A 27,800-nucleotide genomic window follows, 5' to 3' on the forward strand; every position below is an offset into this window, starting at 1 on the left:
AGAAGAAGGGAGGAAAGAAACATCAATGATAAGAAAAAGTCATTGATCGGCTGCCTCCTGCACGCCCCCGACTGGGGATCGAGCCCGCAACCCGGGCACGTGCCCTGACCGGGAATCGAACCCGCCACCTCCTGGTTCATGGGTCGACGCTCAACCACTGAGACGCACCAGCTGGGCTTGTTGTTTTTTTCAACCAAGTACTATTATTATGTAAAGGAAAACATCGTTTCCATCTGTCTCAAAAGCAAACAGGAATTCAAATGAATTTTAGTTTTCCCATTACAGAGCTCGACATTATACACAAATAATTCAAATATACCATAATGACATAAAAATATTCAATCAATACTTCAACACTCTTACTGGACTCTTCTTTGCGGGTTTTGGGCGTGCGCAGGATCGTTAGTAGCTGCTTTTTGGTAAATAGTGCCGATCTCTGAAAATGATAAAGTGCAATAAAAATGCAAATATCAACGGAATTTCACGTGCTCTCATTTCTGGCACCAACACACCCACTAAACCATACAGAGCCCATATTTCCACACAGCAGAATGGAAGGGTGCTTTGTCTGGTTCGCTCACTGCCAGACTCCTGAATCCAGAACTCCGAATGCACGCAGTAGGTGCTCAATAAATACCCGTGGGCCCTGCCTTGGGGGCTCCGTTGGTTGGGGTGTCACCCTGTACACCAAAAGGTTGTGGGTTCGATCCCTGGTTGGGGCACATACAGGAGGCAACCGATTGGTGTTTCTCTCTCACATCGATGTTTCTCTCCCTCTCTGTCTCCTGACCCCCCCCCCCACTTCCTCTCTCTCTAAAATCAATAAAAACATACCTTCGTGTGAGGATTTAAGAAAATATCTGTGGGTTAGCTGAGTGTTGGGTTTAGTCACCAACCGAGAGTCTGTCACGTCAAGTGCTACTTCCTTCCTCTGTTAGGTGAGAACTGTGATGGAGATCTGAGCTGTCCAACAAAAACGGAAGGTGCGCTTATATATGGTTTTAAAATTTAAAAACACAGACCCGTGTGAAGTGAATTTTCATAATATATTTACATTTAACCCAAGAGATCCCCAAAAGCATAATTTCCACATGTACTCCCCATAAAAAGTTACTGAAATCTTCTATATTCCTATTTCCTGTGCACTCTTCACAAATCTATGTATTTTCCACTTAGGACACAGCTCAACTAGAAAACCGAATTTTCGCTGGAAACACCTGACTGCTACCACATAACGCCTGGACGCAGACAATAGCGAGGTGGAGGCCGGGGGGTGCAGGGGAATCCATGGGGGAAAAAGGGGGACACTTGAAATACTTTCAACAGTAAAGATAAATTTAAAAAGAAAACACAGATTCACATACCCATGCGGTTCCCAACAAGCTTAAAAAGCTTCCCAATGACTCAAGGAGTGATGTTGAAATTTAAATCAATTAAAAGGAAATAAAATTTTGCAGTCTGTTCCTCAGTGACACTGGCCACATTCTGGGCGATCCCCAGATCCCCGTGGCCCGCGGCCACCGCAGTGGACAGCACAGGTCACCGTGGTTACTAAGAGGCCCCAGCAGCTAACATCCTTTGATCGTATCTGCAGGATGGAGGGAGCCACGCAATTCCGCTTTGATGGGTCCCCATGCCAATCTTTTAATCGTGTGCCCACATTTTTCCCCGACCAATTTCAAACAGATAAATACCCACAAACTGTCCAAGTTTAAAATGATCCCTTTCTAAAAACAGGATGACTCTGCTTGAAAATTATTTTTGAAATTATGAATTGATTTCCCTAATTGTAGACTGACATTGGAGCTTGGTGTCTCAAGCCTGGACTGGCCGATGTGATTGAGACATACCATAAATTTAAGTTACGCACAATTTCGCAGACAGTACAAAAGAAAAGAAAGAACACTTAATATATTGTGTATCTTATTTAAAAAAATAGATCACTTGTCAAAATGATTTTTTTTCTATACAGGATAAAACAGAATACTTGATTGAGTTGTTATATATTAAAATACATATTGCAATAGTAACCTGATGTAGATTAAAATATATTGCAATGTTAATTTCACTGGTTTGTTTTTACTTTTTTTTGTCAATCTTCACCCGAGGATATTTTTTCCATTGATTTTTAGAGAGAGTGGAAGGCAGGCAGGCAGAGAGATTGATGTGAGAGACACATGGATTGGCTGCCTCCCGCACACGCCCCAAGTGGGGCTGGGGATCGAACCTGCAACCCAGGTACATGCCCTTGACCGGGAATCGAACCCGACCCCCTTCAGTGCACGGGCCAACTTCTGACCACTGAGCGCAGGGCCAGGGCTTGCTATTATCTTATATTAAATCTCCTTTCAGAGGTAACGTCCCATCCTCACCTTTCCAGCTGCCACTCACTCTCAGATTTCATTCAGTCCCACCCCCCATAAGCATCGTAAATCACGGCCTCCCGATGGCTGGGCATCGAGCACCCGGGAGCGGCCTGCATCTCACCAACGGTGACACAGTCAACACCTGACCGTCCTTGTTTGACCAAGAGGAATATTATGACCACTGTGACTTCTCTGTTGAACTAATTTAAAAGCCACCCATAAGACGGGTTGGCATTAAGGAGAAGCAAGTCATTGCGTGGGGTAGAAATTTATGCAACACAGCAAGAGCGCTTTTTACTTTTTCTGTGCATCTGGCACAGGGGAGAAAAAAGAAAACGATTCTGTGGGGGGTAAAATGCATCCTGAGTCCTGGGAAGATGCCCGGTATTAAAGAAATAAGAGCATTTCTCCAGGGCTTAGCTCATTTACCGAAACCTGGCAGGAAATGATTCCTCCCAGTCCTGGCTAGAACGCCACCTCGTCAACATACCTGCAAGCAAAAATAGACAAACATCACGAAGAAGCTGCACCTGCTATTTGGTAAAACGACAGGCACCCCACCCCGAAAGTATCACGGCACTTGTTTTTAGTAAGTATCAACAGTTTCTGAATCACCTTCTCCCTCCCCATCCATCTCAAAGCTTGGAAAGCTTTCTCCAGAGAATTAACAAAAAAATAAAAAATAGTCTGGCCGGTGTGGCTCAGTGGTTGAGCTGACCTATGAACCAGGAGGTCACAGTTCAATTCCCGGTCGGGGCACATGCCCGGGTTGCGGGCTCCATCCCCAGTGGGGGGCGTGCCGGTCAATGACTCCCTTATCATTGATGTTTCCATCCCTCTCTCCCTCTCCTTTCCTCTGTCTCTGGAATCCATAAAAGTAAATAAAAATTAAAAATTATACTTAAACACTACAAAGAGAGAACTGGAAGATACTCGGAAAGCTCTGGGCGTGACGTTATAAACCCGTAAAGGGGAATGTAACAGCGGAGGCGGGCAAGTCCGAGTGATGACCGCAGAGCCTCGCAGAAGACAAACCCTCCTCTCCTCAGTCAACAACTCGATGCCTCAAGGACCGCCCGGGGCTGTCACATAACAGATGCTGAGCGAACTCATGTGCACAACAGGACGTATGTCACCCACCCCCATTGGTACACGAGCACACAGGCCTGGGAAACAGTCACCTTGGGATCATGACAACTAGGAACACAGAAGCTTGCCAACTGACACTCACATTCTTTTTTAAAATCTTTTATCGGCTAACATAATCTGTGCTTTTCCCCGCAGCTCTCGTTCCACAAAAACACTGTCTTTTGATAAGCACAGTACCGAACACATGAGAGGAGCCAACTCCACGCACCCGCATGCCATTCAAGCGCACCCGGTCCCGTTAACAAGCGGTCACAACGCTCCACGGCGCCGGTGCCTTCAGGGAGAGGCGGCCGGACACCCGAGGACACGCGCCCCTGGGAGCAGGACCGCAGTGGCCGGACGCCCGAGGACACGCGCCCCTGGGAGCAGGACCGCAGTGGGGGCTCCGCGTCGGAATCCTGAAGTGAAACCGCAAAGTGCGGCGCGCAAACTGAGATGTGCCTTTGAGCCAGACGATGTAATTCACAGAAAACAAAACGTGAGCGACGGACGCACAGGAGGAAACATGCCACCTCGTTAGCAACCAGAGAAACAGGAAAAAGGGATGCCCCGCGGTCTCGGCAGGCTGGCCACAGCCACGGGCGCTGTCTGCGGGGACCGTCCCCTGCCCCCGGCAATAGGAGACAACTGGCACAGCCTTTCTGGAAAGCCATTCGGCGACGGGCCCTGGCTTCCAGCGGCCCAGCCTAAGGTACAGACCGGAAGCTGTGTCTGTAACTGTCCTTGCCGTGCTACACAGACGCGGACGCAGGCTCAGAAACACTTCCCGTAGACGTTCCCAGGCGGTGAAACGCCGACTGCGAGGTTGAGGGGAACACAGGTGCTATAAGCCGAATACACAGTTTGTCACACACACAAACATACCAAACACGGATGGGGAACCGCGATGGGGGGGTTTAGGGGGCGTCGCTTTCTTTCCAGGCTTAATTTTTTGTTTTGAAATTGCTCACAACGCATTATTTTTATTTTTTAAAAAAAATACATTTATTGAATTCAGAGAACAGAGAAGAGAAAGAGAGAGATAGAAACATCAGTGAGCCCGGCCGGGCGTGGCTCAGCGGTTAAGCGTCGACCTGGGATCCAGGCGATTGGGGTTCGATTCCCGGTCAGGGCACAGGCCCGGGTTGCGGGCTCGATCAATGACTCTCTCATCATTGATGTTTCTGTCTCTCTCTCCCTCTCCTTTCCTCTCTCTGAAATCAATAAAGATATATTAAAAAAAAAAAAAAGAAACATCAGTGAGACGGTCATTGATCGGCTGCCTCCTGCACACCCTTGACTGGGGATTAAGCCCGGAACCCAGGCATGTGTCCTGACCGGGAATCGAACCGGGACCTCCTGGTTCATAGGTCGAGGCCCAATCACTGAGCCACACCGGCCTGGCTAGCACATGAGTTTTAAAATCATAATAAAATTTAAAATTAAAATAAAATAAATAAAATAAATAAAATAAAATAAAATAAATAAAATAAATAAAATAAATAAAATAAAATAAAAATAAAAATAAAATAAAATAAAAATAATAAAATAAAATAAAATAAAATAAAATAAAATCAGGAAAGAGTTACGAAAGCCTGGCAAGCAGAGAACAATCACGGACTCCTCCTCTGGCCAGTGTCGATGGGGCAGCTGTGGACCTAGTCGCTCCTCTACGGCCGCCAGAGAGGCCGTCCCTCCACGGGGCGCCCCGCCCTGCTGGGGATTCTTTGCCCCCGCAGGTACACGGACACTCACCCACCTCCGAGTCACCTCCTTACGGTTTTAGGATGCTAACGTCTATAAACACAACATTAAATATTTACGGTTGATATTTGCTGCTTCTAAAAATACTACGTGAAGGACGGCTCTCAGCACGGCCCCCCCCCCCCCGACCTTCCTGCTGAATTAACCAAGACGCCGATTCTGCCGACGCGCTGACAGCCGCCCACCGGGCCTGGAGCTCACGGGGTTGGCGCCCCTCCCTTCCCGGGCCCGAGGCCTTTCCGCCTGATCCAGTTACCTGCTTACTTCAAGGTGTCGGGGTGTCGCCTGGCCAGTGCTGCCCAGTGGCCGCACGCTGGCCCACGCACCGAGGCTGCTGGTTTGACCGCCGGTCAAGAGCACATACCTGGGTGGCAGGTTGAATCCCTGGCCCTAGTCGGGCCTCGTGCGGGAGGCAACCAATGTGTGTCTGTCCCATCTGTGTCTCTCCCCCTCCCCTTCCAGTCTTTCTTGAAAAGCAATAGGAGCCCGGCCGGGCGTGGCTCAGTGGTTGAGCATCGACCTAGGATCCAGGCGATCGGGGTTCGAGTCCCAGTCAGGGCACATGCCCGGGTTGTGGGCTCGATCCCCAGTCGGGGCCGTGCAGGAGGCAGCCGATCCGTGACTCTCTCATCATGGATGTTTCTCTCTGTCTCCCTCTCCCTTCCTCTCTCTGAAATCAATAAGGATATATTAAAAAAAAAAAAAACAGGAAAAAACATATATCCTCAGGTGAGAATTAACAACAAAAAAACACTTAAAGAAACAAACAAACAAACAAACAGACCAAGGTGTCAACTGGCCCCAAACCCGCTCACACCAGTGGACGTTTTTACACGTGTGGATTCTGCCCGAGGAGGGTTTGGCAAATCTCCTTAAACCCCCCACTCGACTTTTCCGAAACCAACCGTGGGAACTGCCGGGGTGCAGCCTGGGTACAGGGCCTGAGGAAAGTTGGCCCCAGACTAGAATGATTGGATCCACAGTCCAAGAAAAAGCTCCCGGTGTGTAAGGCGGCCCGCACACACTTTCACGTAAAATAAAGCCAGTCCCGGGGGGGGGGCCGAGTCTGGGCCTTGAAGGGCAGTGCATGGGAAGGAAAACCCGTGACGTGAGAGCGGAGACACCGGCTCTCATCACCTCACGCAGGGATCAAGTTCAACTCCTCAGAGGTAGGTCCTGCTGACAGCATCCCCCCAGATATGAGGTCATCAGAAGGCACTTGGTCCCCAAACCCCCTTCACCCCAGTCTAATCGTGTAAAAACAGAGGCCCGAGCTGAGGGAAGGCCAGCAAAACTCATGACCAGGGCTTCTTGGAACGTTCGGGGTCACGAAACACAGGGACCGCCTGAGAAACCGGCCCAGCCCGAAGAAACAAGGAGACGTGACGCCTGCATTCAAAGGCGTGTCCTGCATGGGATCCTGGGACAAAACAAGACATTTTGGTAAAATGGGTGAAACCTGAAAAAGTCTAAAATATTGTGTTGTTTTAAATTGATTTTAGACAGAGAAAGGGGGGCAGAGAGAGAGAAACATTGATCGATTGCCTCCTGCATGCGTCCCGACTGGGGCTCGAACCTGCAACCTGGGTATGTGCCCTGACCGGGAATTGAACCCAGCACCTTTTGGGGATCCAGACGATGCTCTAACCAACTGAGCCACACCGGCCAGCGCTAAAATATTTCTAATAAAATTTTAAAATCACGTAACTGTCATTTCTATGTGTCCCTAATTTACCCCGCGCCTTCTGAGGAACTGGGTAGCGACGGGTCTCAGTCTTCCAGCTGAGCCGGCTGTGAGCAACTCTGGGGGACCCGTGGCAGAAGCCGCGGTCCCCGGGACCCACGCAGTCGCCTGCTTCTCTGGATAGGACGCCCGGACAGGTAGATAAACAAACCAACCCCATCCGGGTCAACAGCTGTTACTGTGGCAGAACCAACAATAATGCGTTTGCATCGCCGCAAATCTTCAACCCGTCGAAAATCATTAGCCTCGGCAGCCAGGAGGAAACGCGCACACACGGTACCGTGAAGCCGCGACCTTTCTAAAGCAAACGCACAAACAAAAAGACCCGGCCAAGAAAGGGATCCATCCTGCCACCATCAAACACGTCTCGTTTGGTAACCTCTGGGTCTCAGTGGGGACACCGTTCACCCCCCAGATTTATGCAGCTTAGGAACCAGACTGGTATTTCCCCCGAAACACCCAGCAAATAACGTCCTCCCCTCGGCGAAACACTCCCGTGTCCAAACGGGACAGACGGGTCTTTTTATTAGACGAGAGGAAAGTTCCTGCTTAAAGCTGTTGATTTACCAGGAGGTAAATCCTAAACGCGCCTCATTTACTTTAGCAAATTCCTGACCTACGGCTGCGAGGAGCTGTGGCCTGTTCTACATTCCCAGGGGAGAGAGTCACCTGAAAGAAGAGTCCCTTTGCGGCTTTAAGCTCCTTATATGACCTCATGTAACAGAGTTTAGATTTTTTTTTTCCCTCCAAAGCAGAAGTCCAGTTTCTGTCTGGTGCCACGAGTCTGACGTCACTGCGCGAATTCCAGGAACCGCCGGGTGCGCGTGTGCTCGCCCTGGACCCGGTCTCTGCACATGCGCGAGTCCATTCAACGCACCCAGGCCCCGGGTGGCGTCTCCTCGGTTCATGGAAACGGACGGGAGGAGGGATGCTGTACTTCGGTTAACTTAGCTCCTTCTGCGAAGACCCTCTTTCCACATGAGGCCGCATTGTGGGGTTACCAGGGGTTAGGACTGGGACGTCTATTGGGGGGAACACAACTCAACCCATAACACTGTGAATGAGACGGTTGTCTCATGGTCGACGGCACACGGTCCGGTTGGCAGAAGTGCCCTGCAGGTGCCGGTGGAGGGGGGGCTCTCTCAGTGGGGTTCGGTCGCCACAGAGAGAGACGCAGGGACACACAGAGCACGTGGCTCCCCTGGCCGAGGCTGTGAGCCCCGCGCCTGAGTTTCTCTAGGGAGCCCACTGGTCATTTTCAGACGGTCCCCTTGCAAGTCTCTAGTCTTCTTGCGTTTACCGTCTGCTCTTTCCTTGTGCAAACCTCTGGCCGAGTCACCGCGTCCGGCCCAACTGATTCAATGACTTGTCTGTAACCCAAAATTTGGTTTTGGATATAGGGCTCCCCAAACCTTAAAAAAAGATGATTCCCCATGAAGATGGTCTACACTTTGTCCACAGATAAGAATACGTGAGTGAGTCAGTGGTTAGAGCACTGGCCCGTGCACCGAAGGGTCTCGGGTTCGATTCCCGGTCAAGGGCTCATCCCCGGCCCTGGTTGGGGTAAACGTGAGAGGCAACCAGTCAGTGTGTCTGTCTCACATCGATGCCCCCCCCCCCCCCCCCCGCTGCTTCCCTCCCTCCCTTCCACACTCTCTAAAAATCAACGGAAAAAATATCCTTGGCTGGGGATTGACGACCTCAACAAAAGGACATACTGGGCTCAGGGACTGCTTGAGCGAAAACGTCCCCATACATTTTCGGCATGTTGTGCATTTCTTTCTTTCTTTTTTTTTTTTTTTAAATAAAAGCACTCTGTCCCTGCCGGTGACTTTTGCCATTTCGGAGGGATTCGGGGCAGTGGGTGGCTGATTATGCGTGTGGGCGGGAGGGCCGTGAGACAGCGGGCACTCACTATTGTCCCAAATGAATATCTTGGGAGCAAAAACACTCACGGAATTTCATAAAGAAAACGAAAGGCCAGGGATTCGGTGGCGTCAATGGGAACTTGAGTGGCAGAGGCCCCGGAAACAGATAAACCCGCACCGAAAACAAAGCGGCAGCTAGGCATAGAGCCCGAGGCTTTTAAAACACACTTCCTCTCCTTGGATCGGCGTTGAATCCGGACTTCTAACTTGTTTTCCCCTGAATCTTCGGTCTACTTAGGTCTCAATCATCTTCTGGTTTTTTAAATTCTCATTCAAGGGTATTTTTCCCATTGTTTTTTCAGAGAGAGAGAGACACATCGATAGGTTGCCTCCGGACCGGGGCCAGGGATCGAGCCCAGGACCCTCAGCCGGCGACGCTCTAACCACGGAGCCAAACTGGCCGGGGCTCAGTTCTCTTAACGACTAGTCTCATTTATGACTTTTTCCTTATAAATATTTGGGAAGCAATGTCACAAATTGACAGCCTCTCCCCAATTATTTATAACTGGATGCTCCAGCAACAGCGAGGGTTACAGGAAACCACAGGCCACGGGGCCTCTTCCCACGTCTTCCCCAAAAGGCTCAGGGGACACGCACGGAGACTGTTCGCGATTCCATCGGCTCTCTGCCAGGCCCGGACACCCGCACCTCGTGTCACTTTAGTGAGGGGACACACGGCGGCAGGACAGCTCGGGGCAGACTACGGGTCATTACGTGACCCTTGGAGATCACCTGGTCTGCACGTGGGCTTCCATCAGCAAAGATCTATGACGACTTTTCATTCTTCTCCACTCTCGTGCAAGCATACGTCGCGCGTCCACCCGTCTCCACGAACGACTTGAAGATGGCATCTGAGATAACGTAAGACTCACGCAAACCGGACAGGCTACCCTGAGACGCTACCCCTGTGTGTTTCCAGAGACCACGACGGAACCGGGGCGCTGAGTCCATGGAGGGTGGTCATGACCTTGAGGCACGAGAACTCGGGGCGCTATCTCTGGCCCTGCCAGCTCAGAGGGGCCCCTTTACGTCGCTGAACTCAAGAGGCCAGGGTGAGAGCGGCTTCAGAGCCTTGGAGTTTAGGGCGATGGTTCCCAAACAGGGGCGAGTATTTCGGGGATGTCTGGGGACACTGGGGGTTGTCACAGTGGCACAGGAGGGTGCTCCTGGCCTGCACTGTGTGGGTAATTCTTTGCAGTGGGGCATCCTGTGCCCTGTAGGATTCCCAGGCAGCCACCCCCTAGATGCCAGCAGCACCCTCACACCCAGCTGTGCCAACCAAACATGCCTCCAGACATTGTCCCCCTCTAAGAAATGTCGGTCTAGGTGAACGGTCAACTTTGCCGACTCTTGTTTTCTGTGGCTACTCATCTTTAGAGGGTTGGCCACATGGGAGCCTCTTTACTGCAATACTTTCAAGTTGTTGTTTTTTAAACTTCACGCCTAGCCCTGGCTGGTGTGGCTCAGGGGTTAGAGTGTCAGCACTGGGCCTTGAGGGGTGTCCGGTTTGATTCCCAATCAAGGGCATGTACCTGGGTTGCCAGTTTGATTCCTGACCCCAGTCAGGGCACACGTGGGTGGCAACCAATCGATGTGTCTCTCTCACACCTAAGCTTCTCTCTCTCTCTCCCCTCACCCTAAAAATCAATAAAAACATATCCTTGGGTGATGATTTAAAAAAATAAAATCCGATGACCAAAATAAAATCACAGCTGTCCTTCAGGTGACCAAGTGACTTGGTTTTATTCATTAATAAAGGAGCAGGCTGGTCCCCCGCCCATCCTCTACGCCAGCCCTGATCCCCTGGGCATTTTGCCTTGTCCCAGCTACACCACAAAGAGCCCATTTCCCAGACATGTCCTAGGAGGTCACACTCTCAGCCAAGGGCATCGTCCTCTGAACTCCAGAAATCTCCTCTTCATCACTGTGCTCTGGCTTAGAGGGACCTCCCTAAGGCCAGCAGGCCGGTGCAGCCCCAGAACCCACCCTCACACAGCAGGAGAAGCCCAGGGTCCTCCAGGCCCAGGGGAAGGGGCGTGGCTTTGCAGAAGGGGCGTGGCCTTGCAGAAGGGGCGGGGCTTTGCATCCCTTCATCACCTAGCAGAAGCCAAGGTCCTCCAGCCCCAGCAGAAGGAGCTGGACTTGGTGGAATGGGCAGGGCTTTGCATCCCCTCATCACCCAGTAGGAGCCCAGGTCCTCCAGGCCTGAAGGAGGGGCGGGGCTTTTGCAGAAGGGGCGTGGCCTTGCAGAAGGGGCGGGGCTTTGCATCCCCTTATCACCCAGTAGGAGCCCAGGTCCTCCAGGCCTGAAGGGGCGTGGTCTTGTGGAAGGGGCGGGGCCTTACAGGAGGGGCGGGGCTTTGCATCCCCTCTGGGCACCAGCTGCTCTGTTCTCTGCACTCCCACTATCATTTCAATAGCAATAACCAGCACAAAGCCAGCAGTGAGCAGATCATCCTGGAATGAATACACACATTTCAGGATAACAAGGATTTATTGTGAAAATACTTAAATATATCAACAGTAAGAGACAGCTTACATCAGCTGGGACCAGGAAAAGCAGTAAATTGGGACAGAGATCATGACATCTGAGAAAAGAAAGGCAGACAGCGGGCCGTGCCATTCGGGGATCTGCTTTGCGTTATCAAACGAGGACGGGCGGAGGATAACATCATCGAACTGGCAGAACATCTGCTGAAGCGCCCGCCAGCACTGCGGGGCGCTTTCCCTGGACAAGCCCGTGGAATCCTCCGAGGGCGGGAAACTGCTCGCAAAGACACCTGCCAATAACCCTAATCAACGTAACGTGGGCCGCGCCGGGCGGTGTGACCGTAACATGGGAGATACTCTTAAAGCTACCAAGAAAACCCTCTTTAAACCTCCACTTGCTGCTCTGAAGCAATAATTAAGGGCCTGACTATCCTGGCTGGGAACCTTGAAACATTGCATCAGTGTAACTGAAGCCCCAGTTACTGGTTACAGGCCTCCGGCAATGCTCCGGGAAATGGTTAGCCACATTCTTGCAAAGATGTTGACATTTCTTGATACATTTATTTAGCAAAGGCTCCGCCTGACTCTCGTAATCCCTCCGCAGGGAGTGCTCGGCTCCAGCTTACCGAAACTGCACTGGGAAGAAATGAAATCGGGCATCCTTCAGGAGAAGCCCGGGTGGAATCGGAATGAAAAAAAAAAAGAAACACAGCTAGGACCGTGAGGCGGGGGCCGGTGGCCTCCCCAGCTCTCAGGGGAGTCTCATTCCTTCTGCGTGCAGTCGGCTTCCTTTGAGTTGACCCTCAGATTTCCAACTTTCTTTCAGAATCTGGATTCCCGCACCTCTGGCTGGTCCAGGGACTTGGCCCTCACCAAGGAGACCATCTTTTGGCAGATAACAAACGCTTCCTACAGCGCCAGCAAGTGACAAGTACCCTAGAGCAGGTTTCTCGGCCTGGGCACCACGGGCCTTTGGGGCCAGGTCTTTCTCTGCGGAGGGGGATCCTGTGCACTGCGGGCTGGTGAGCCGCAGCCCTGGTCTCCGCCCACCAGGTGTCAGGAGCACGTCCCCAGCGAGGACAACCAAACACGTATTTCGACATGGCCAAGTGTTTTCTGGGGGGCAAAAATCCCCCTTCCATGCAAACCGGAGTCCCAGAAAGCTCCTCACTGAGCATGTATGTGACTTTTAAAAAATAGGTTTTTATTGATTTCAGAGATGGAGAGAGAAACATTGACGACAGAGAGACATTCATCAGCTGCCTCCTGCACTGGGGATCGAGCTCACAACCTGGGCATGTGCCCTGACCGGGAATTGAACTGGCAACCTCCCGGTGCGCAGGATGACACTCAACCAACTCAGCCGCACCGGCAGGGCCATATATGTGACTTTTACTGACTTCACAGCCAGGACTAGCAAGGTTCTGTATCTTCAGGAACCCACAGGAAGATTCCCTCAGTCATCTCTGTCTCCCCCGCGTGCTTCCTGGATTTCCTTGCAAACACTGAAAACCCAGCAGCAGGAAACAATGACTCTGTGTTCCCTCCTCTGGGGCTTTACCCAGGGGAAAGGGCTGGAGGAAATGTGCAGAAACGAAAAGGCAGGTGCTGGGAGGACACAGTTGGAAACAGCATTCTCGTTGAACCCGCTCACTGGTCCTCCCTGTTGCACGCAGCTCAGCCTCCCACCGGGTAGGAGAAAACACAGAATTTCCCCGGCAGTGGAATATGAGGATGGGACGTGTCCCTGCTGGACCCTGCGCTGGGTGCAGGAACAGGACAACAGCCCCTCGGCGGTCACTCCCCACGGGTCCCCCCGGGCCTCGCAGGAACACTCGGGCCTGCTTTCAATTAACTCCCTTCGGAGCTCACGTAGGGCGTCTGCAGAGCCAATCTCATTATTCTGGTTCCAATTTCCAGCTCTATCAGTGAGCACTGATGCAGGAAACGTGACAGCCAGGCCCTCCAAGAGGCAGAGCTGAAATCCTGGGGCCTTGCGCCTGCTGCCCACGGCCAGGTGGCCTGAGGCTCCCACCGTGCCCAATTCAAGGCCAGTGCCTGCACCCCGGCCAGCGTGGCTCCCTTAGCGCGTCGGCCCAAGCACCGAAAGGGCACGTGTTCGATTCCCGACCAAGGGCACGTACGTGGTCTGCAGGTTCAACCCCCGCCCACAGTCGGGGCCCATGTGGGAGGCAACCAATCGATGGGTCTCTCTCTCTACTCCCCTCCTTTCACTCTTTCTAAAAAAATCAATGGAAAAAATATCCTCGGGTAAAGATTCACCAAAAAAAACCCAACTAAAAACCACACCAGACCAGGGCCTGCGATGACTCCTCTGAGAGGGTCCCGCAGTCACACAAGGGTGCGGGACACAGAAGTTGCTCATTTCAGACCTGTTACACTTTCCTGCGTCTTTCTGTTGTTGAGATGGATTCTGTTATAACAGGATGCTTCCACTCTCCGCTGAAAAGGAATTTATCCCTCCCCTTCTCTGTGGTTTTACTTTCTGTGGTTGGCACACAGGGTAATTCACATACTCGCAAATATTTGGCGGGGGGAGAACAATAAACTGCCTGAAACCATAACAAAGTGCCTGCTCCGAGGAATTTCGCGTTGACTGTGATCTGAAATCCCCCTGGGGCGTTGGGTTTGCAAGGGAGCTTACTTTGGGGAATGATTTCAATTTAAGCCCCAGGAAAACTGTCTTATTAAGTTGTAGGCACATCGGTCCTACTTAAACCTGCGGTTTCTGCCAACAGGATAAAAAATGAGGTTCGTGGAACAAAAGCATCAGGGTTTTCATTTTTTCATTGTCATCGATATTATTGGTTTTGCAAGCTGTCTGCGCACCCTGATAATAGATGCAGTAAAGATGTAATCTCCTAAAAGCAGCGGCCGATTCTACTCCATTAGGACAGGGCCCCTGTGCCTGCCAAACCCGTCCCTGCATCTGGTCACAGGCGACCCTGTCCCCCTGCAGCACCCCTTTTCACCTCATGGCCCCCACGGAGCTCCGGTTCAGCCCTCCACCTCTGGGGGTCCTGTCTGCTCCCACTCAGTTCAGCTAAATCGCAACCTCAGCCTCAGACGCGTTCGTATAACTAATCAGGACACTGATGACTCGCATGTCCCAGCGTCAGGGCCACCTCGGCCCGCAGTGCTTTGGTTTGGGGGGCTGGGAAGTGAGAAGTGGGGGCAGGTTTAGTGGTTAATATTAAGAATTTCATCACTTCACCCAACATGAAGTCTGTTCTGGCCAAGTTCTGGGAAGGGACCACCCAACAGACCTGGGGTCCACGCTGCAGGCACCACCCACAGACCTTGGGTCCACGCTGCAGGCACCACCCACAGACCTTGGGTCCATGACGCACTTGCCCTGACCAGGGCCGGGGATCGAGCCTACAACCAAGGTACATGCCCTTGGCTGGAATCAAACCCACGACCCTGTAGTCCACAGGCCAACGCTCTAACCCCGAACCACTTTGCCACCACTTTCAACAGTCCTGCAAGGCCTGCTCACCTGCCTACATTCTGTAGGTACTAAGACCCTCCCTCACTGGGGGGGGGGGGCCTCTCCTGCAACCCCCCAGCTGGCTGCCACGGGGCCCAGGGTACAGACTCTCTTCAACCTCGCCAGACTGAGCAGACCCGAGATCTTGCTTTTCCACTGGGCACCTGGACAGCCTTGCCCGGGCCTGGGCTCCCAGGTGACGTAGGCATCTACCATTCCTCTCTCAAAGGGAGCCTCGCCTTGCAGTCACTGAGGATCAAACCCACACCAGAGAAGGCACAGGGAAAAAATATCTCCCTGACAGCATGATGCATTTTGTGGCAAATCTGGCCGCGCCAGCCCTTGCCAGCCACAGCCTGGAATTTCTTTCCTCAGAGGTCGACAGCTCCCCACAGCTGCTGTTCCGAGGTTTCGAGCCAGAAACCCATCTGCTCCCTGCTTATCTGCATTCATCCCGGATTAATATTCCACCTCCATCTGCTGACAAAGACAAATGCTTATGGAGTGCAAAAGGATAATATTCTACATAAGTCAACACCGTGACAAGGACTCCGCAGAAAACGTGACATTTGCAGCTAAAACAGGGCTTTCGCAGGCATATATATATTCCCTAAACCAAACACTGTGGTCACCGGGAACAATGTCTCTAGGGTAGCTGTAAAAAGTATTAAAGGCCAGTAAACACGCTGGCCTTCACCGCTGAAAACGCAGGGCCTCCCATGTGAAAACCTGTAACAAGCAGCCAACGCCGTTAATTTGCAAAGAAACGATAAAGGTTTGAATCACCTCAAATGAATCGGGAATATTCAGACTCAGCGCAGCCCAGCGGCCGAGCCAGAGTCCTCCTGCCGTGAGCACGGGCCCGACGCCCGAGGCTCCGCTTTAGGTTTTGCGAAACAGAGGGGACCACAGAGCTTTAGTGACTTAGAAATAAGTAACAGGGTAGATGTTGTTTTGAAGGATGTATAAGTGCCACGGAGCTCTATGTGGACTGACGTAAACTGCCACAGATAATAGAGGTTTTGTGACAGGGTGTTAACTGTCTCAATGAGCTCACTTCAAGTCCCACCCTGCCCCCTACCTATTCCATCCCCTACCAAGAAGCAAGTGAAATCTTTTTATGTTTACTTTCTGTTAATCTCCACCCGAGAATATTTTTTCCATTGATTTTTAGAGAGAGTGGAGACAGAGAGAGAGAGAGAAAAACGTCCGTGTGAGAGACACATCAATTGGTCGCCTCCCACACGCACCCGGATCGGGCCTGGGGACTGAACCTGCAACCCGCCAGGTACATGCCCTTGACCGGGAATCCAACCCGAGACCTTTGGGTGCACGGGGCGACGCTCTAACCACTCGGCCACACCGGCCAGGGCAAGCACCTGAAATCCGTGCCGTGGCAGGGCTCACGAAACACTCGGTCTCCGCAGAACAGGGAACAGGTAAATCAATGCCAATTCTCTTGGCCGGCTTTGCACCCAAATGTCGAAGAAATCCACTCGAGTCTTCGGCCTCGGCTTATAAAGTCCTCAGGGCCGAGCAGCCAGCGCCCTTGAGTTCATGGCAGCCGCGTCGGCATTAAGGCCGCGCCGCCCCAGGACAGTCGGACCCCAGCGCTGGGCGGACGCTCCCGTTACCCGCTCACATTTCGGCGGGACAGGGACAGGCCCTTCCCCTAAAGACAAGACTTCACCACGCTGATTGCAAAGTGTCTCGAAAGTTTATAGGCTTTTTAAAAAATATGTTTTTATTGATTTCAGAGAGGAAGGGAGAGGGAGAGAGTGGATGGACGCTCAACCACTGAGCCACACTGGCCAGGCAAAAGTTTATACACTTTTGAGCCAAAGTCCCAGCATGTGGGAGGCAAATGCAGGGGCTCACGGGGGGCTGTTCCACGGGCCCGTTACCGGGAGTTGTGGCCACAAGCTAAGGCATGAAGACGAAAGGAGCCCGTCGAACCCTTGCTGTTGCTCACAAATCAGCCTTCTGAGGAAAACCAAGCACCCCAAGCGCACACGGCAGAGAACACACGGTGCCTTTCTAGGGAGCACACATTGCGAATGATCGTCTCCACTGTCTTTCCTGAGACTTCTGACTTCCGGGAGCTAAATGCCGCATCTATCGCGACGAGCCGATGCCACCAAATCACCCAGCACAAGAAACCAGGGGCACTGTTTCCGGCGCTCGTCACGCAGTGAGAAAGCCCTCCGCAGCTTCACTTACTCAGAGCCGGCCGCGGGCGAGCCCCTCCTTCCTCCCAGGGTCCGTGTTCAGGCCCGTTCTGTCTACAGCCGCCTGTTGGTGAAAAAGACCCAACGTGAGTCAACAACGGCCACGCAAACAGGCTGAAGCACATTCTGGGCGGTTCTGCAGAGCAGGCAGACGTCGGAGCTGGGGGTACAAGGACCGGAAATAACACCCGTGTCAGGGGGTAGACACCGCCACTCGTGAACGCCAGGCTCACGTCTGCATACAGAACACGCGGACATCGCACGCACAGCCGTCAACACTCTCGTGAGACCGGGACTGATCACATCATTTCAATAACTGAAAACTCTGCTCCAGCGACAGGCACGTTTCCCCCGCCATCCCCAAGCGCGCTCAGTGACAACAGGCGCTTCTAGATTCGGCACAACCCGGCCAACTTTCACCGACGACAATTCCTCCTTCCGTCGCGTGGAAAACGGAAACGATGTTCGATGCCGCTCTGGGGTTGGGGACGTCGAAGGTCTCTGGTCTTGGGGGATTACCCGTCTGGCTGGCAGTGAGAAGGGGACCTTGGTGACGGAACAGCAAGGACAATAAACTGTATGCACATGCACAACGGGATCATGTAACGTGGGAGGCGATGACAGTGAAGCTGGGTAGGGTGCCAGAAAGTGTCAAGGGGCAAGGAGTGTGCAGTGGGGGCTGGGGCAGAGCACCTGCACGCGGTGAGAGACGCCAGGCTGCGGACACAGCAGGTGCAAAGGTCCTGCGGTGAGCACGGCCTTGAGAGGGAGGAAGGCCGGGGGCTGGGCAGCAGAGGGCGCGAGGGCAGGTCCTGGATCAGAAAGGGCCTTGCAGCCTGTGGGGAGAGGAAGGGGGAGTGCACGCGTGTGTGATGGACATGGGAGGAAAGAACTGGGGCGGCTGCTAGGTTCGGGCTTGGGCTGGCGCTTGAAGGCCGGGCCATGCCCTGGGATGCGGGAAGGAGAAATGAAGACGTTTCTTTTTACGTGATAACTTTGAAATGCCCATTCCACCTCCAAGTTAATTTGGTAATTAGAGAGATAAATCCACAAGTCTGAGCAAGGGGGAGAGGTCGCCGTTTCCGCTGAGTCTGGGAGCCATCCGGTAACCACAATCGTTAAAGCTACGCTCCCGGCCAGGAGCCAGGACCAGAGCAGGTTTCCCATGCCCAGCACCACCGACATTTCAGATCACGTCACTCTCCGTGGAGGGGCCGTCCTGTGCATTGTAGGGCGCCCGAGCAGCATCCCTGGGCTCTGCCCACTAGATGCCAGCAGCAATCCACCCCCTCCCAGTTGTGACAATCAAAACCAACCACACACACTGCTCAGTGTCCCCTGGAGGGTGCATTCACCCTGCTAAGAACCACTGGTCTAAAGACTAAGTTGAGGATCAAAGCCCAAGAGAAGGAGCTGGCCAACGAGACAGGCAAGGAGTGTGCAGGACGTAGGACGCAATCCAGAAGGGCAGGGTGTCCCTGTCTTCTAGTGACAAACGTCTCTCAAAAATCAGGGACTGACTAGCAAGTGACTGCCGAGAGATGAATCACAAGGTCTCTTCTTGGCATGTCTGTTGCGTGGAAGAAATCTAGAGAGGCTTCCTGGAGGTGGCGGCACTCCCGTTGGTGCATGAAGTCAGGCAAGGAGCTAAGAGAAAGGGGCAGCACCTTGTGCTGGAGGCAACAAATGGGGGCAGGAAGAGAGCACTGAGATTTGTAAAAATGCCGGGTGATGCTCTCATGGTGCTCGGGAAAGAGGATTCTGGTGGCACAGTTACCGGAAGGCTGGTGGGTGGACAGGGGCTGCCCCGTCCAGCAGGGGGAAGAAGGAGCCCCCTGGGCAAGGTGGCCCTGCAGATGGCACACTCCCGGCAGGGACGACTCCCCAATACAGGACAACCTGCAGAATTCCACCCAAGCGACAGCCAGGGCCCCCCCAGCTGGGCCAGCCCATAATCCCCCATCTGCTGGACCATGTGGAGCAGGGAGGCTCATCTCAGGGGAGCAGACAGGCTGTCAGGATGCAGGGACAGCTAGGAGGAGCTCCCGGCTGGACCTCACGGTTTGGGCCCCAGTGTGAGCAGCGGTGACGGTGCTGACGGCTGGCGGAGACCTGGCTCAGCCCTTTCTGACCTGCACCTCATCAGCGGAGCCCCGAGCCCCCAGAGCGGTGCAGTCAGGACCAGCAGGAACTGGGCAAAAGGGGTGCTGCATGGAAAGGTAACAGCCCTTACTCTTCCTGCCTTTTTTAAATTAAAAAAATAAATGTTTTTATTAGTTTCAGAGAGAGGAAGGGAGAGGGAGAGAGAGACAGACAGAAACACTGATGAGAGAGAGTCATGGATCGGCTGCCTCCTGCACGCCCCCGACTGGGGATGGAGCCCGCAAACCGGGCACGTGCCCTGACCGGGAACTGAACCATGACCTCCTGGTTCATAGGTCGATGCTCAACCGCTGAGCCACACTGGCTGGGCCTTCTTTCTGCCTTTTTCCTTTCCTTTACTCTAAGCAATCAAGGGCCCATGCTCCCCGCAGAGCACGCTCAGAATACCTAACTGGGAGGGGGCGGACAGCCTCGCCAGATGCCTGGCCCGCGTCTCTGCCCCATTTGGTCTTCACGCCACAGCCTCACTGCGCGCATACGGATGGCATCAAAACCAGGAAAAAGTTAAAGGAAAAAGCGGAGTCATGGGCCTCGCTCTGCTCCTAATTAATTACAAGAAACTCTCTCTGGACCAGAGTGTCCTCAGCTGTGAAATGAGGGTGTTCAATTATTCATGAGGTTTCAGCCACATCACAAAACCCAAGGCACCGTGTTCCTGCCTACTCCCCTCGTAAATTCAAGGCACGGCACGCGCGAAGACCCGAAGCAAGAACTTGCAAAGCACGGCCCAAGGAGGGGGGAGACAGCAGGGACGTGCGTCTCTGTGTGTCCTGAAGCAGCTGGGCACAGGAACACACCCAAACGGGGCGACATTTCCCCCCATTGCTACCATCGATCATGATTAACATTCCCACTCCAGAGAAATTCAAGCTGTAACATCACAAAAACAACGTGAAAAACCAAAAACGAGTTTTCAGAACCACTGAGCATGACCTCTCGAGAAGCTGCAGTTCCCTCCGAGTCCCCTTCTGTGTTCAGTGAGCCCTGGGCTAACTGGGCCACGGGCCAAGGCTGAGACGGTGACTGGCAGGTGACCGGGCGCTCGGGGGCGCGGAGATTTTGAGCCACGTCACTGGCTACAGGTCCAGGTCTGCACCGCAGCCTGCGTTCCAGACTGAGATCCCCGCAGTAACAGATTTTCAATCCTTTCAATGAGCGGTTCTCCAGTGGGGCTGATTTTGGCCCCAGGGACACTGGGCAATGTCCGGAGGCATTTCCAGTTGTCAGGACTGGAGGAAAAATGCAAAATCTCCTACGGCACACGGGACAGCCCCCCTTAGCAAAGAACCGTCTGGCCCAAATATCAGCATTGCCAAGGGTGAGTCATACTAAAATTTCTCTAATTTTACAGGAGGTATACGGCCCATATTCTTTCATCTTCCAAGCCATTTCTATTCTTTGCAAAGCAATACACGTACAGAGTTTTAAAAACAAAAATACAGTTGAGGCACAAGGCTCCTCTTTTCAATTACAAGCTTTTTAGCACCACTGACCCCCATTTCTATTCCCCAAACCAACCGCTTTCAAACCTCAGAAGTGTTTTTATTACCGGCAAGGCTCCCTGGTACTGATTCCCATGTTTCTAAACAACCTACTTACACGATTCCCTACCAGCTTTACGTAGGACTTACTTGATTTTCTCACACAGAGATGGGGACTTTGGTTTTTAAAATTCAATAGAGCTCCCTCCCCCATTTTCCCAACAGTATAAGTGTTCAGGGTTAAATCCATACCCTATCCGTGCTATTCTGATTATGGAGCGGACCCTGCAGAGAAAGCAGTATAAATAGTACGATTCTGATTCCCTTCTTATACAGCTTTTGTGTTTTCCTGGAGTTATGAGTTGCCTCTGTTTTCATTCCTTAGTTTCCTTTGTATTTCTTTGGTAATTCTTCCAACATTCTCCACAATCTTTCAATTTAATTTTTGCCCATGATCAAAACTCTCACATAATCTGTCAATTCCATGTCTTTCTGCCTGTATACACACACACACACACACACACACACACACACACACACACACACACACACTAGAGCTTCCTCCTGGAATTTCTTGTCTCTCGTCCACTAATGAGCCCTGAAGCCACACCAACGTCTTGAGGATTCCTTCTGTCTCTTTCTCTTTCTGGGATCCCAAACGTCCCCTTTCTTGGGCTAGCTACTCTCTCATTTTGGTGGGACACATTCTCGAGTAGCTTCCTGACAAGTGATGTGTGAAAAGCTGAATTTTACTGATCTACTCCATACAGGGTGGGGCAAAAGTAGGTTTACAGTTGTTCACATGGAAAATAAGACAACAATTAATAAATATAAACTGTTTCACGTACTCACAACTGTAAACCTACTTTTTCCCCACCCTGTATATACAGATAATTTTATTCGATCTTAATTAGCAACTAGTAAAAGAATGACCTAAAAGTTTTGAGTGAAAATTATTTTCAGACGTCTATGTTCCAGCTGTTTTCCAACCTCCAGTGTTGCTGTTAAGAAATCTGATGTCGCCCGGCCAGGGTGACTCACTGGCTGAGCATCAGCCTAGGATCCAGGAGATCGCGGTTCGATTCCCAGTCGGGGCACATGCCCAGGTTGTGGGCTCCATCCCCAGTAGGGCCCATGCAGGAGGCAGCCAATCAGTGTTTCTCTATCACTGATGTTTCATTCTCTCCCCCACCCCTTTCCCTTTCTCTCGGTCTCTAAAGTCAATAAAACAAGCTGCTACCTAGACACGCTATTAACAACGACAGAGAACAGAAAACCAGCCGCAGTCCTGTGCACCTCACAGAGCCAGGAATCTCTTATTTCCTCGGAATCACCAGGAACCACTTTCATTAACGCTTAGAGTCCAGAACACAGCAGGCACGTAATACGTGAGCATTTAAAACAAACAAACAGCAGGATCCAAACCACAAGAGAGCGACTCCTTTTTATTTCAACTTTGAAGAAAAACATACTAGCACTGTAGGTATAGAGAAACAAACGTTTGGGGGAAACGCTTCATTTTTTAAGTTAAGGATCAATGCAAAGACTCATTTTCCCTGTCTATTCTTGAGACAAGTTACTTACTATCCATTTGTTCCTGCAAAATATGCCATTTTATTATGGGTGTAGGTTTTACGGTTCAGGGTACAAGTATGAGCTATTTAAATAAAGAGAAAGAGAGCGACTTGACAACACATTTGCATGGACTCAATTTCTTCTTTAATGTATATGAGGCTGACTAACAAGTATTTCACGCTTGTTCAAGTGGCAAAGTCAATCCTTATAAACGTGCACTGATGTCCATGAACGCACGATACAGACACGTGTACCATTTACGCACACCCCACGCCACCAGGGACGTCTGCCACACGGGACAAATAAAACCCACTTCCCAGTTCACACCAGGAAATGCCAGATAAATTCCAAGTAAAAAAGACCAAGACGTGACTTGTCACATGGAAATCTGGCAGGAGATGAGGTAATAGCATAAGCCAACTGGGCTCAAAATTATATAATCCATCTGAGCTAAAATTAAGGCAGGAAAACCAAACACAGGGCGAATTTTAATCGGTTAGCCGCCGCACAATACTTGTTTCTAAGCATTTGTGATTATTTCCATTAAGAGTAATACATTACACTGTATTTAGTGGCATGAAACTAATCTTCAGTGAGAGGAAAAGAATGGAAACACTTAAAGATACATTAATATCAACAGCAACATTAACGTGCCCAGATACAGTGCCCCGCTATATAAGATGACGCTCGTGACACTAATCACATTTTTGTGTCTGGACGACACAGTCCACCTGGACACGGGAAAGAATCCTAACTGCTCTCTTCCTCGACTCCCAAAAGCACTGTCTCTACTTTCTACAATGAACATTACGCCTAATTTTTTTTGTTAATTTTTTTTTTAGAGAGAGGGGGAGGGAGAAAAATATCGATCAGCCACCTCCTGCATTCCTCCTTCTTGGGATCAGGCCCATAACCCGGGCATGGACGCTGACCGGGAATCAAACCAGCAACCTTGCAGTGCCTGGAACGACACCCAACCAACTGAACCACAATGGCCAGGGCAGGCCTAATTTTAAATTATTGACTCACTGAAATTATGGCAAAAGTATGAGAACACCGTAGACAGCTCTGGTGTGCTCCCAAAACTTTATCCTGCAGTTCTCAAGTGGGGGTGGCCGTGCCCCCCTAAGAGAGAACTAGCAATGTCTAGAGATATTTTAGGCTGCTACAAATGAGGGGCGATGTTCCTACAAATGAGGGGCATGTAGTGAGTAGAGACTAGACGTATTAGGCACAGGTCAGCTCCTATATCACCTCAAGAACTACAGAACTCATGGGGGTGGCCAATGGGAGGAGTTGAGAAGACAAGTGGGCAGGTGTCATTTGAGGTCAACAGGAGGTGGGACAAACATATCACACTTGTCTTTCCCTGACTGGCTTATTTTACTTGGTATAATACTCTCCAGGTCCCTCCATGCTGTCGCAAAGGGTAACAGATCCTCCTTTTTCATGGCTGCATAGTACTCCGCAGTGTACATGCCCCACCGCTTTTTTACCCACTCATCTATGAACGGGCAACTTGGGCTGTTTCCAGGCCTTAGCTACTGTAAACAACGGTGCAATGAACACAGGGGTGCATAGATTCTTTGTGATGGGTGTTTCGGGATTCTCAGGATATATTCCCAGAAGTGGGATGGCTGGGTCATCAGGCAGTTCCATTTTTAATTTTTTTGAGGACCCTCCATACCCTCATTTTCATTTCCTGCTTTTTCAACCAACATTATGAAGCATATTGAAGTCTCTGGGCCTGGCTGGCAATGGAGTTTAGAGGACACGCCTCCTCCAACCACCCTGACAGAGACAGAGCGAGAATGTCCGCTCCATTCAGTGCCTTTGAGCCCCAGAATTTATTTTTAAAATGCCCCACCGCCACCTGCTGAGCCTCAGTGGTTAGAGAGTTGTCCTGCTCAAAGAAGGGTCTTGAGTTTGATTCCTGGTCAAGGGCAGGTGCCCGGGTTGCAGGTTTGATGCCCAGCCCCAGTCCGGGTGTGTGCAGGAGGCAACCAAATCGATGTGTCTCTCTCACATCAACGTTTCTCTCTCTTTCTCTCTCTGCACTTCCCTCCCTCTGTTCAACTCCCTGTAAAAATCAATGGAAAAAATATCCTCAGATGAGGATTTAGAAAATAAAAGCCACCCCAACCCCCCCAGTAAAAACCAATGACTCAGGAGCTTTGCTAATTGTTACGCATCTTTCTTCCCTAAACCGACTTTAAAGAAATCTCGTTTCAGACCCCAAAGGCCTCGAAAGCTGTGCCCTGGCTCTGCTCCCAGCCGCTTTGCATCCAGCCCTCGCCGCGCTAAATTTAGAAACGCACGCAGTCCTGACGCACACGGACAGGAAGAGGCGCGTTAAAACGAGACGCCGCTAACACACCCGGACCCAAGTCACTGCAGCCCACAGGCCCCAAGGATCCGGCCGGCCCTCCGCACGGAAACACTAACCTCCCCACCCGGGAACAGGCAAGGGGAGGAAGGTTTCGGGTGGGTTCCAAACCACACACATACAGCAGCGAGTATCAGACGACGCCCCGGCTAGGTCAGGCCAGGCAGCCGCCGTGGCACAAACAGGAGGCGGCGCTGCGGCGAGGACGGGACCGAGGCCGCCGTGCAGTGGGCCTGCGGCCGCTCAAGACACCCGGCCACGGGGCTGAGCCTCCTGCGCTCCTGCTCCAAGGGACAACCAGGCCGGGCGCCTGGGCCACAGACCCAACGGGTAGAACAGACACAAGCGTTAAAAACACAGCTTCCAGCGCGTGCACGCACAACTCCTGCCACGGCTCCCAGGGCGTCCAGCGGCGGACAAGCAACATGGTGCCGGCGGGCGGCTCCGCAGCCTGCTTGCCCCCGAGGACCCAGCTCAGAGGTGCCCCTAGTCCCAGCCGGGCCGCGGGTCCCCTGGGGCCGCAAGAACACGTTGCCTCCAGCGCAGACACACTTCGGTGCCGGTGCCCCCGCCGCTTCTACAGCATCGCTTCAACGGCCGCCTAAGGACCACTGCGCGGGCCAGGTGACACTCAGCGCCTTCTCCAGCGCCTTCACCTCCTTGCTATTGTCGGCAATGCCTCTGTTAACAAGACCCCCCACTTTTTTTTGGCTAATCTTCACCCAGGGATATTTTTCTTTTTTTTTTTCCTAGAAAGTATATCTTTATTGATTTCAGAGAGACGAAGGGAGAGGGAGAGAGAGAAACATCAATGATGAGAGAGTCATGGATCACGCGCCCCACTGGAGACAGAGCCCGCAGCCCGGGCATGTGCCCTGACCGGGAATCGAACCCAGTTCTCCCGGATCCTAGGTCGACGCTCAACCGCGGAGCCAAGTGCCCTTCCTCTAATATCAAAGCATAACTCATTAATGGAAGTTGGTAAGGGGCCTACGGAATGTCTTTCTAATTCAAATTACCCCTGAACAATAGCTTTCACGGAATGGAATCCTACTGGCACATACCATGGTTTTCAGCCGGTTTAGGATGAAAACTGAGACGCGTAAAACATTTCTTGCTACAGTCACCACAGCATCCGGGAGACGGAGCTCACGGAAATATGTCCTTATTGGGAGTCAGACCACCAACATCTGCAGCCCGGGTTAAGCGGGCCTCTAATTCAATATGACTGGGTCAGGAAATCCAATTGAAATTCACTGTCGTCACCCGTGACGAAGGCTTCCAGCGTGAGACAGGGAAATATGTTTCTTAAACAGGCAGCTGCTAATGAACCTGTTGTACAGCTTTGTCCAGAGAGCGCTAGAAAGGAGCCGGGACTCAGGTACCTGAACTTCAGCTCATCTCGGCGAACACGCCCTTCCACTTGGGACTGAGCCACTGTAGAATCAGAGTTTCGTAGGGCTGTGATTTTCCCAGGTCCTTCCGAACAACGTGCCCAAACGTGGCCCGTGTTGGTGGCACATGTCATACTGGTGGGATGAGGGTCCGTGGAAACAAAAATCGTGGCACGTCTCCCCGTCGGGCTGAATTTCTCGCTGAAACAGGAGGGGCCGGCGAAAGTCCTGGAACCCGACCTCCGGCCAGCCGCTTGGTGGCCACACTCCCTCGTCCGGGGGTATCAACACATGCAAAACGAAACCACGTGGGAAACGCCACGCTAAAGATCCGAACCCTGCAAGCTACATTTCCAAATTATGAAGTCAACTCTACTTGGGACGCTCGAGCAGGACCAAAGGGCGCCCGTTGGTCTGACCGTCGCTGTCACCAACATCATCAACACGGCATATGCAGCAGGAACAAGAAGTTACAACCCCCTGAGCAAATGTTGAGAGTTCATTTCAGAACCGGATCCCGGGCCCGGCCGGGCGCGGCTCAGCGGTTGAGCGTCGACCAGGGATCCAGGCGATCGGGGTTCGATTCCCGGTCAGGGCACATGCCCGGGCTGCGGGCTCAATCAATGACTCTCTCATCGATGATTCTATCTCTCTCTCTCCCTCTCCCTTCCTCTGTCTGAAACCAATAAAGATATATTTAAAAAAAAACAAACAAAAAAAACGGATCCCGGGGCACAGTCCCAGGCCACAGCCGTGTGTGCAGAGAGCAGTGTGTGTGTGTGCGTGTGCAGGTATGTATACGTGTGTCCACACACATATAATGTGTTACATTGAAAAACCAACTCATGGCCCAGCTGGTGTGACTCAGCATCAACCTATGAACCAGGGGGTCACGGGTTCGATTCCCGGTCCGGGCACATGCCCAGGGTTTGGACTCAATGCCCAGCGGGGGGCGTGCAGGAGGCAGCCGATCAACGACTCTCCCTCATCACTCATGTTTCTATCTCTCTCTCCCTCTCCTTTCCTCTCTCTCTGAAATCCATAAAAACGCATTTAAAAAAATACACTTAAAATACTTTTTTTAAAAAAAGGGGCCACAAATCCGGCCTCACGCTTTTTTTGACCTACATTCTGATAAAATAACCAAAACCTAAGGCCCTGCAGAAGAAATCTATAGAAGTCATTTTCCCCCCCACACACAGTCAATATTTTCCCAAGATGATTTCAGATGCCATCTGTTCCCCGTTGGACCGAGATTTCTGTAGGTTACTTTAAATGACTGTTTATTTTAACTCGGCGGTGGACAGAGTCAAGTGCATTGCCGGGAACGGAGACTCCATCACAGCTTGTAAGTGCTCCTTTTAACTAACCCCATCGAGGATTTCCCTGCTTCCCTCTCTCCCCGCTTCCCTCCCCCCCCTTCCCTCTCTCTCCCCCCGCGGTCACCGCTGGAACCTGGAGGCAGAATCGGAGGGGGGACCTCTGGCCTCCTAGGCCGGCTGCTCCTCCTGAAAACAGCTGAGATCAGAGGTAAAGGGGCGCCTGGTGGTTCCTCAGGCCGACTCTCCAGGCTGGGCATGGAGCGAGGGGCGCCCCTCGCCTGCCCCTTGGGCCCTGCATCCTCGGAGCGCGGTGCGGCCTG

The 27,800-nt window shown here is 52.0% G+C and overlaps 1 protein-coding gene across 3 annotated transcripts in view; it reads right to left on the bottom strand.

Moving 5' to 3' along the window:
• Positions 1–27,800, bottom strand: part of TBL1X (transducin beta like 1 X-linked) — a 103,568-nt gene that overhangs the window by 37,774 nt on the left and 37,994 nt on the right. For 2 of the 3 annotated variants that reach the window (XM_087813476.1, XM_087813474.1), the window contains exon 2: positions 17,152–17,223. The exons of the other annotated variant lie outside the window; for it this stretch is intronic. The gene's annotated coding sequence lies outside the window, so the exon portion shown is untranslated. The remainder of the gene's footprint in view (positions 1–17,151; positions 17,224–27,800) is intronic. 3 annotated transcript variants of the gene reach the window in all.

Source organism: Miniopterus natalensis, chromosome X, assembly GCF_054644295.1.
Source record: "Miniopterus natalensis isolate mMinNat1 chromosome X, mMinNat1.hap1, whole genome shotgun sequence".
Taxonomy (NCBI): Eukaryota; Metazoa; Chordata; class Mammalia; order Chiroptera; family Miniopteridae; genus Miniopterus; species Miniopterus natalensis.